This window comes from Triticum dicoccoides, chromosome 5A (assembly GCF_002162155.2).
Source record: "Triticum dicoccoides isolate Atlit2015 ecotype Zavitan chromosome 5A, WEW_v2.0, whole genome shotgun sequence".
NCBI lineage: Eukaryota > Viridiplantae > Streptophyta > Magnoliopsida > Poales > Poaceae > Triticum > Triticum dicoccoides.
The window spans coordinates 196002350-196011342 of record NC_041388.1 but is presented as its reverse complement, the minus strand read 5'-3'; the positions used below and the strand labels follow the sequence as shown (position 1 = coordinate 196011342).

Below are 8993 nucleotides of genomic sequence, written 5' to 3'. Positions count from 1 at the left end.
CGAGGAGAGAGACAGAGAGGTCCGCGGAGATAGAGACGGGGGAGAGAAATTGCAGCTCACGCGTAGCCGGATGTAGCTTTTTCGTCCACCAGTTTCAGCTCCCCGGCGTGCTTCCTCCTCTGTCCCCGCCATGCCGTGTTGTCCTTGCCGGAAAAGCCGCGACGCTCGCCGGAGGCAGGACAAGGAGAGAGGCAGAGAAGTCCGCGGAGATGAAGATGGGGAAGAAAAATTCAGAGACGAAGCATGCGCGGATGAGATATGTGTGGAGAAGAGGATAGGGGAAAGACGACTGCGTGCGGGCCCTTGTGTTACATGGCGTCCGCGTGGGTGAGCGACCGGCCGAATCGTTGGTTCGGCCGGCACGCCGTTATGAAACGTTTCCCTAATTATTTCTCTGATCTGCATAGAGTGGACGGACGGCAGACAAGTTAAAACAGACCAACGCAGCAGGATTCCCGCATAGTTAAGTCCTTGTTAGCTGTGCTAATCTCCTCTACATATTTGGACGCCGGATCCAGATCTCACCACCCTCGTCTCTCACTCTCAGACTACCGTGCTCACAAGTCCTTTCGAGATCTGAAGCTCATAGGTAAGTCACACGAAGCTATCTTCTTTCCCTCCTTGACAATCGCCTGATAATTAGGTTGGGTGCTTTTGCATATGCATATGCTCTTCTCCATGGTCGATAACTTAGCTTCGAGTTTTTCACTGTTAAGTTCCTCATCGCACATCTAATCTCCCATGTTTATTCACCACTAGTTTTGCTGCGCTTTTATTAGATTTCAAAAAAAATATTATCGATTTACTCCACACATGCTTTCTGCGCACAATAGTCGTCCTGCTTATTGCCAAAAAATTGCCGTCGTTTACCATTCTTTCTACCTATGCTGTTATTGATGTGAACACTGTCACACAAGAGGCTATAATTCTGCCCTTCATGATTACTTGAGTAACTAGGAGTTGGGTCCATTAGCCTCATAACTAACACTTCTACTCTTATTTTGAAGCTAGAACTAGGAGAAATGAGCTGGAGAGCATGCTACTGGAACTTTGAAGTGATAGTTGACCTAGGTTTAATCTTTTCTTCGAAGCATCTTGAGAGGCTAAAGTCTGTAATTTTTGGCACCGTGTTGTTATCGAGCAATACATTTTCAGGTTTGAGATCTAAGTGAAAAATTCGGCTCTCGTGAAGATAATGTAAACCCCCGCAAATTCCTTTGATTATTTGATAGCGCTCTCTACATTCAGGTATGATAACTTTTGGCTGTCTCGTTCATAACCACGGTTAATTTTGAAGCTCAAGTTGATACTGATAAGGCATATTGCAACTGCAGGATGATTGTGCATATGATATTCACAATGAAGTTCTCGAACGCGCATATGAATGAGAAGAAGTGAGAATATTCTCGAACACACATATGAATGGGAAGAAGTGAGGTTGAACGGATAAAGACATAGCACAAATATATTGTTTGAATGCTGAGATATTGTGTTCACACATAATGAAATATGGAAAGATACATCCAAAAAATCTGTGAAGACAGATGAATAAGCACCACTGCTCTGCTTGTGAGTATCTACCTATATGAGGTCTTCATGTCAATATGATAGGTAAGATCATGTGGGACGCAACATTGCATTCCATCTTTTATTGTTCAAGAAAAATATATCTATTTCAAGCACCTCACACATACAATTTGAAATTACTCACTACATTATTGTCTATTATGTAGTGTTTATGAAGATTAAAAGCTTCAATTATCCTAAATATGGAACTTCCTTTTTCTTTTTGTAGACGCATTAATCTGCATGAAGAAAGCGCTAACAAATAATCAAGGAATTTGCAAGGATTTACCTTATCTTCACACGAATTGTATTATTCACTTAGATCTCAAACATGAAAATATATTGTTGGATGACAATATCATGCCAAAAATTCTGAACTTTTATCTCTCAAAGTTGCTTCAAGGAAAAGCAAAACCAAGCTATTGCTCGAAAACAGGGAGGCAGAATTGGAACTGTTAAAAGTATGCATAGAAAGAATGATAAAAGTATGATTCATTAGTTCTGCCGGTAAGTTTGTTCATGGCACATGACATGCTCCACTAGTCTTATTTAATAGAGTTTGTGTACATGTCCATTTTCACCTTTGTTGCTCCGAGTTAGGGGATGAGATCAAGCATCGTTGGTTGTTCATCAAGCACAGAAGGGTTCCAATGTGCTGCAGCAAGGCACACCTAAAGGTATAACTTCTAAGAACTAGCATGCCAAGCGAAAGAAAGAGGGAAGGTCTGATACAAAGGAAAGGGTTGCAAGACCTGTATATTTTTCTATACTTATAGAGGTGACACATGTTCCCTAAGGTAGGGTACGCGTCGTTGGTTAGCACAACACCACTATCTGGATCTTCTATAGGACGTCGACAATATATTTTGTTCATACAAGAATCAACTTGTTCCTAAAAAAACAAAGAATCAGATTTCCAGGAAAAACTGAAACTGCTAAATTTTTCTACTCTGCATCTTTGGGGATATAACGTGTTTGTTCAGTGACCAGTTTTGTAGGTTTTGAAGTTGGTTAATTAGAGTTGGAAACACTATTCCATATACTTTCTGTTGATGCCTTTTCTTGCTTCCAAATGAAGTTTGTCTTATGTATAATAAATTCCGGTTTATACCCCTTCCTGTGACATTTTTGACAGGAATTACTCTATTTAAGAGATTTTCATCCGTTTTAACCCATTTAAAGGAAATTGTGCCACATTTTACTTCTAATTTTTAGCACGTTCTGCTTCTCGGCTGTCGGTGTACACACGACACACCACCTGGGCTGTTTTCCTTGGCAGGCGGCAGCTGGTTTCCTCCACGTGGCCCTCCCACCTGCCTGGTTTATCCCAACTTGTGCCACTGCCCAGCATCTTTTTTTTTTTTGGCTTAGGCCTTCACTTAAAAGAGTTTATACTACCAGTACCAGCACCAACAATCGATGTGTCTTTGGCTAAATTTTTGTTGAGCACATGTGTTCATCTACTTCGATGTGATTGATTTTTTTCTAGAAGGAGGTTTTACCCACGGGTTCTGCATCAGGTGATGCACACGTCCATTTTATTAAACAAAGTAGCAACGAAGTACATAGTTCAACACAAGTATCTATGTGTACAAGTATTGCTACGAAAAACTTAATCTCTTCAATTTATCAGCCCTATGAAAACAAAGTATATATGTGTACAATATTGCTTTTGTACTTGGGAGCTCATGGCATATAAGGCTGTTAGTCTAGTTTTGCGTGAACAGTTACAGGGAACTACCTAAAGGGTTCTAATTGATATCACTTATGTTACTAACCTTGATGCAGAAATGTTGGGAAACTGTTAGTTCGGTCTGATTGCCTATCGACTTCTTAAATATAACTTGGACACGCGCTCAGGTATCATTGTAACAAGCCCTCATATTTGTGCTTTCAAATAAATCGCTGTCCAGTTGTTAAAAGGGTACCATGTTTTCCACTTTTGTTACAGGGAACCTCAGGGGTGACGAGCCAGAAAGAAAGGGCCACCAAGGCACTAAAGATTGGCCCCTCTCCTCATACTCCTTGACAGTTATTCTCACTAGGATCAGTGTCACTAATGTTAGAGAAAGTAACATCTCCTCGACAACCCAGAAGTTTCCTGGTCCCATTCTTGACTTCCGTACGGCCTTGGTCTCAATTTTCTCACATACATCATATTGGAATGACCTTCCTGTTTAGTATAGGGGTTGCATTTTAAGATTGATAGGCTGCTACTCCCTCGGTCTGATTGCTTATCGACTTTGTACTAGCTCTAGTATTAAGTTGTATTAAGCTTTTTTTGAGCAAACACAAAATTGTACTAAGCTTAAGACACTTATTTTAGGATAGAGGGAGTTTTTTTTTCTAGGAACAATGTTGGGAAACTGTTAGTTCGATCTGATTGCTTATCGACTTAAAAAATATTGACTGCTACTTATACAATCTGTCGAGTGAGACTAATCCTCAAAAAAAAAGTTCCTCAAAAAAATTGGTTGCTACTTACACAATCTGTGAAGTGAGAAAGTTACATTCCGCATTGTGTGTGGTTGCTTCTTTTACAGGAGCGCGATTCCGACGACGACGTCTCCATCACTGACTCAACAAGTCGGGTGTAAATTGGCTGCTACTCCCTCCAGCGCCGTCGCTCCACCCCTCTCCCGCGACCCTCACCTTGCCGCTCCACCCCTCTCTCGCGACCCTCACCTTCTCCGCCAAGGAAAGGGAAGGACCCATCTGAAACCTAGCCGCCTCCTGGGTCGCCTCCGCCCGGGCGACTCCGGAGGATCCTCCCGCGTTCCCTCCACCCCGCTTCATTGGCGTGCCCCTGGCCAGCGCCGGCGGCATGGGCGGTTGTGGAGTCCACCCCACTTCATTGGCATGCCCCTGGCCAGCGCCGGCGGCATGGGCGGTTGTGGAGTGGTGGCAGCGAATCAAGGGCGGTGCAACCTGTAGCCGTGGCCTGAAACCGGAGTGGCGTCTTCGCGGCGGGTGGTGCACAGCATCGGCACCAATCTCCGGTGGCGTGGTGAGTCGCCCCCTGCCATGGACTGTTTGTGGTCATGCGCTGCTGTTGCCTTCTCCGATGTTGCTCCGACCGGCGGTGTGGGGGCCTACTAGTGTGCTCGAATAAAGGCGGCGGTCCTAGGGTTCCTCTTGCGCCAAGACGAAGATTTGCATGACGCCTGTCCTTATTGATCTGGCTGGGGTGCGGGTTCCGGAAGGCTCCGCCAGCGTACTCCCATGGGTGTGTTATGCCTGGAGATTGCTGGATCGGGTGGGATTCGGCCGTGCCCATGGTTCTCCATTAAGGAGCGAGCGGTGTGAAGCTCTGCTATCTGTTGCCACCAGGAGATATGTTTAGCTCCATGGCGAGGCCGGAGGCGGAGAATGTCATGGAAGCCGAGATTGGAGGACTAGTAATGGTGATTGGAGCCTACGGTGTTGAGGAACTTGCTTGGAGTTTCAGGATTCGTAGCAGCGGTATGTAAGTGGGGGCGTCAACACAGGTGAAGTTCAAAGTCTTGCCTTTCAAGGTCAAAATCCAAGTTCTATTCTTAATTGGTTGTGCCTGGCAATGGCCTTGTTGAAGGCATTTTTTTGAGAGCGGAATTATCTCCAGGGCGAAAACCCAAGATCTACGATCGGGCGATGACGGCGTTGGTGCATTGTTTTCTCTTTGGAGGCGTCGCTTTTGGAGAATCTGGACATCAGGTGTTATCTTGGTGGTGGTTGTGCTGCTGCTGCAAGGCCTGGAACACTGTAGCTGGATTTTTTTTTTAAGTTTCTTCTTCTTTTTTGTTGTGTGCATCCGTTATCTTATTAGGGCATTGTGTGTTCTAGAGGCTGAGTGTAATTGGTATTTTCGCGGTATTAATATATACTCTTTATTGAAAAAGACAATGCTAGAGTTTTTCGTGGCTGAAGCTCTGGCGCCTGGCGGTGATTTGGTTTTCGACCCTGGGCAACCTCAAGAATGACATGCAAGCCGGCACATCCATGTTGGTGCCTGCTCCTGGGCACATCCATGTTGGTGCAGCTGGTCTCCGCTCGGCTAGGGGTGGTGCCTCGCCGAACTTTGCGGAGGATTTTGTGCCTACTCCTGTGCTGCCATGCACGTTCCAATTGCAGTCAACCTGAAGTATATGCATAAGTTTCTCTTTGTTAGTTTGTTAGATTAGATTAATATATGCTGTAGTTCCAGATAAACAATTGTGCAAACACTTTTTCTCATTCTCATTATTTTGTCACATTCTTTCAATGCAACACCGGTGCGTTTAGTAAGAGGTACGCAATTAGCCAATTTAAATAAAGGGACAAAATTGCTGGCTGATTCAGTTTTCATGATTGGAACACATGATTAGAACACCTATTCGGAAACCTGGATATGCGGTCACGAGTCTAAAAGCTGCCTAGATGGAAAAGTAACCGTACTAAGCGTGTTGATGGGACGTTCATTGCTCTACCAGGACAGGCATCAACCAAACACTTCATTGCACGCTAGCCTGGTCAGGCAGAGAAACTCCACCATCGGGCGTCCGCACCAGGCACGATTGTGCCTCCAGGCAGGAGGGTCAGGACATGATCCAAACTAACCCTTTCCAAGGGCAACAACCGAACAACCGTCTGTGAGACTCAGGGACAAATCCGGGCTAGGAAAAATATGATGAGGCCCAAACTCCACCATTTGCCGTCCATACCAGGCATGGCTGTGCCTCCAGGCAGGAGGGCCATGACATGATCCAAACTGACCGTTTCTCGGCCTGACCCTGCTATCGTTGCAATGAAGCGCTTGGTTGATGCTCTGTCTCTCGATGCTCTGCCTGCCTCCTCCACTCGGGGGATTTGATTATTTGCCATCATTTTCTTTGGACTTTGACAATTTGCCACTAGTTAGATTGTAATTGATCTGATGACACTCTTTTCTTTGCACTTTGATCTTTTATCATTTTTACTCAAAAAAACAATACTAGCAAATGATTGACATAATATATACACAAAACATTGGACAGGTTTACCCTTTGTGGCTGTTTGACTAAAACAGAGCTAAACGATTCCCCAAATCGGGATGAATCCAGCGGCGGCCGACGCTCTCTCCGGCTTCCCGGCGCTCTTCTCCCCGCCTCCACGCCTGTTGCCTCGTCTGGCGTTCTCTCCTCCAGTCTCCATGGACGCTTGCACAGAACGACGAGTAGCAGCACACAACCACGAGCAGCATTGAGAGAAGAATGTAAGGAGTTGATTAATTATTGTCCAAATGATGTTCTGAACTTAGAATCACTCGATGATGTTCATACAGATGCATCCATCCATGGACCAAGATGCAGGCTCTGAGAACGTCAAAAAAGAAAGAAAGAAAGTTGCAGGCTCTGGCTGCATGGTGCTGTTAATCCACGGTTCAGGGTAGACGACGCGTCGCGGGGCAGGAGCAGTATGAGGGTGGCGGCCCTCGCTGCCGGAGACCTGCATGGAGTCAGCGGCCATGCTGCTCGGGGACGGCGTGATACGACCTGCAAAAGCACCATGGACGAGCTGTTGTTGTCTGAGGCGACGAAGGGAAGGGTCAGTTCGTCCGCGCCGCGTTGTACGACGCGTCCCTGCAGCCGTGGTCATCGAAGCCACAGCGGCAACGCACATCACAGCAACGCGGTGGCCGACTGCAGAGCACAAGCAGCAGCGGTAGCACACATCACGGAATTATGATGGCCGATAGCAGAGCACAACCTCAGATGTAACCGCCGCGGGAGGGGGAGCGGGACACAGATGACTCACCTCACCGGGATGTAGTTGTCGCGGACGACAAGGACCGTCGGCCGTCGAGGACAACCAAGCGCGACTCGCCACCGAGTAGCCGCCGCGGTCTCCTGGTGTTGCTGTCGACGAGAGGAAGGGGATGAGACGAGCGACCGAGAGCTCCTCTCCTGTTCCTGGTCAATCTGGGAGCATGGCTATTTTGGTCATTATATGCGGGACCCATTTGACAGAGGGCAAAAAATCAAAGTCTAATATAAAGAGTGGCATTAGATCAATTGAATTTATGAAGTGGCAAATTGTCAAAGCCCAAAGTAATTGGTGGCAAAAAATCAAAAAAAAAACCCTCCACTCGAACACGCTCCGCGCGTAAAACACCAAAGCCACTGCCTCGTATTCTTACCAAAAAAGGATTTCCCCCGCTTTGTATTCTAAAGCAACCAACACCGATACAAGGATCGCTGGGGCGAACAGTATATCAAGCCCAAAAGAAAAAGAAGAATAAACAAATGCCAACAACGGCAGCTCGACAAAGCGCGGATGACCCGACACCGCTACGCCCTCCAGAAATAAACCACCACAACCCGAGGCTCCGAACCATCGCGTACCAAGCAACACCTCCAAGAAGGAATGCGACGCCTACGACGCTGCTGCCCGGACATGTCCTAGGGTTTCCCCCGGCATGTGGAGGGAGGTGGGGGATGCATATCACCGAAACCCTCCATGAAGGAATGATGGCATCCGCAGGTGTCACGGCATTAGAGCCGAAGAACCGACAAGGATTTCTCCCGCACTCCAACCCCACCGCCCAACGGACCGGAGCCGACCAGCCAGGCCGCTGTCCACCACCATGCGCCGACGCAGTTGCACCGCCACCCACGCCGCCTCACTGCGAACACCAACATGAGGCCAATAGGAACGGAAAGACGCGCCCCGCGGAGGAAGAATGTAACGCCCCGGATGTAACTTGCCATATTTGTACTCCGACTCTTGCCATTTTCGGCTCTAAGTTATGAGATTCCCTTTGTGGTTGGGTTTTGCCTTCGTTTTACATTTTATTCATGTCATGCATTTCATATCATGTCATCATGTGCATCTCATTTGCATACGTGTTCGTCTCATGCATCCGAGCATTTTCCCCGTTGTCCGTTTTGCAATCCGACACTCCTACATCCTCCGGCGTCCCCCTTTTGCCTCTTTTCGTAAGCGGGTGTTAAACGTTCTCGGAATGGACCGAGATTTGCCAAGCGGCCTTGGTACACCACTGGTAGACCGCCTATCAAGTTTCGTGTCATTTGGAGCCCGTTTGATACTCCAACGGTTAACCGGGGAACCGTAAAGGCCTCGCGTGTGTTGCAGCCCAACACCCCTCCAAAGTGGCCCAATAACCCTTCCAAACCTATCCCATGTCCTCCGTCGTCGGATCACGATCGTGTGATCAAAAACTACACCTCATTTAGGCACTCCCACCTCCTTCTAGGTATAAATACGTGCACCCCTCCTCCAAATTCGGGCGAAACCCTAGCCTTCGTCCACCCCGCGCCGCCGGACATGTCCGGTCCGGCCGGACAAAATGCGCCGCCGCCCCGAGCCTCTCAGAGCGCGCCACGTGTCCCTACGCTGCCCTCCGCCGCTGCGGCCCGCGAGGCCCATCGCCGGCCCCCGTGGGCCCGAGCCGCCCCGCGCCCCGCACCTCC

General features: G+C 47.7%; 2 long non-coding RNA genes across 5 annotated transcripts; one reads left to right on the top strand and one right to left on the bottom strand.

The window, feature by feature from the left end:
* Positions 1–397: 397 nt before the first annotated feature.
* LOC119300698 lies at positions 398–3990 on the top strand. 4 transcript variants are annotated; one of them, XR_005146608.1, is made up of 5 exons: positions 399–589; positions 1012–1248; positions 1335–1611; positions 1796–3426; positions 3518–3990. It is a non-coding gene; the product is annotated as an uncharacterized LOC119300698 (long non-coding RNA). The 4 variants fall into 4 exon arrangements; XR_005146609.1 differs by having other exon boundaries at positions 1335–2243; positions 3355–3426; XR_005146606.1 differs by having other exon boundaries at positions 398–589; positions 1335–3426.
* Positions 3991–6522: 2532 nt separating this feature from the next.
* On the bottom strand, positions 6523–7473 carry LOC119300697. The gene is made up of 2 exons (XR_005146605.1): positions 7318–7473; positions 6523–7202 (listed from the first exon to the last, which is right to left on the bottom strand). It is a non-coding gene; the product is annotated as an uncharacterized LOC119300697 (long non-coding RNA).
* Between the last annotated feature and the right edge of the window lie 1520 nt (positions 7474–8993).